Below are 1,186 nucleotides of genomic sequence, written 5' to 3' on the forward strand. Positions count from 1 at the left end.
TTAATCCGCCATTTTACCAAGCATGATATCCTTCTCCAGGGAATGGTCCTTTCCGACAACATAACCAAAGTAGGTGAGATGAAGTCTGGCCATTCTTGCTTCCAAGGAGCATTCTGGCTGCACTTCTTCCAGGACAGATCTGTTTGTTCTTTTAGCAGTCCATGGTACTTACAGCATTCTCTGCCAACACCACAACTCAAAAGCACGAACTCTTCTTTGGTCTTCCTTAGTCATTGTCCAGTTCTTACATGCATCAGAGGTGATTGAAAATATCATGGCTTGGGTCAGGCACACATTACTCTTCAAAAAGATATCTTTGCTCTTCAGGACTTGAAAGAGGTCTTTTGCAGCAGATTTACCCAGTGCAATTTGTTGTCTGATGTCTTCACTGCTGCTTCCATAGGTGCTGATTGTGGAACCAAGTAATAGGAAATCTTTGACAACTTTAATCTTTTCTCCATTTATTGTGATGCTGCTTATCGATGCAGTTGTGAGGATTTTCGTTTTATGTTGAGATGTAATCCATATAGACTGTAGCCTTTAATCTTCATCAGTAAATGCTTCAAGTCATCTTCACCTTCAGCAAGCAAGGCTGTGTCGTCTGCATATGGCAGGTTGTTAATGAGCCTTCCTCCAATCCTGGTGCTGCATTCTTCTTCATGTTGTCCGGCTTCTCAGATTATTTGCTTAGCATACAGACTGAATAAGTATGGTGAAAGAATACAACCCTGACGCACTCCCTTCCTGATTTTAAACCATGCAGTATGCCCCTGTTCTGTTCGAACAGCAGCCTCCTGGTCTATGCACAGGTTCCTCATGGGCACAATTAAATGTTCTGGAATTTCCATTCTTCTCAGTGTTATTCATAATTTGTTATGATCCACACAATTGAATATGTCTGCATACTCAATAAAATACAAGTAAACATCTGGTATTCTTTGCTTTCAGCCAAGATCCACCTGACATCAGCAATGATATCCCTTGTTCCATGTCTTCTTCCGAATCCAGCTTGCATTTCTGGATGTACCCTGTCAATACACTGCTACACTGTTTTTGAATTATCTTCAGCAAGATTTTACTTGTATGTGATATTGATATTGTTCAATAATCTAGGCTTTTATTATTAGGAACCTTCAAACTCTTCCAGCCTCTACCCATTACCCAATTCCAAAACTTCTTCCACATT

The sequence above is a fragment of the Orycteropus afer genome, unplaced genomic scaffold (assembly GCF_000298275.1).
Source record: "Orycteropus afer afer isolate SDZICR_OR568_19922 unplaced genomic scaffold, OryAfe1.0 scaffold00005, whole genome shotgun sequence".
NCBI lineage: Eukaryota > Metazoa > Chordata > Mammalia > Tubulidentata > Orycteropodidae > Orycteropus > Orycteropus afer.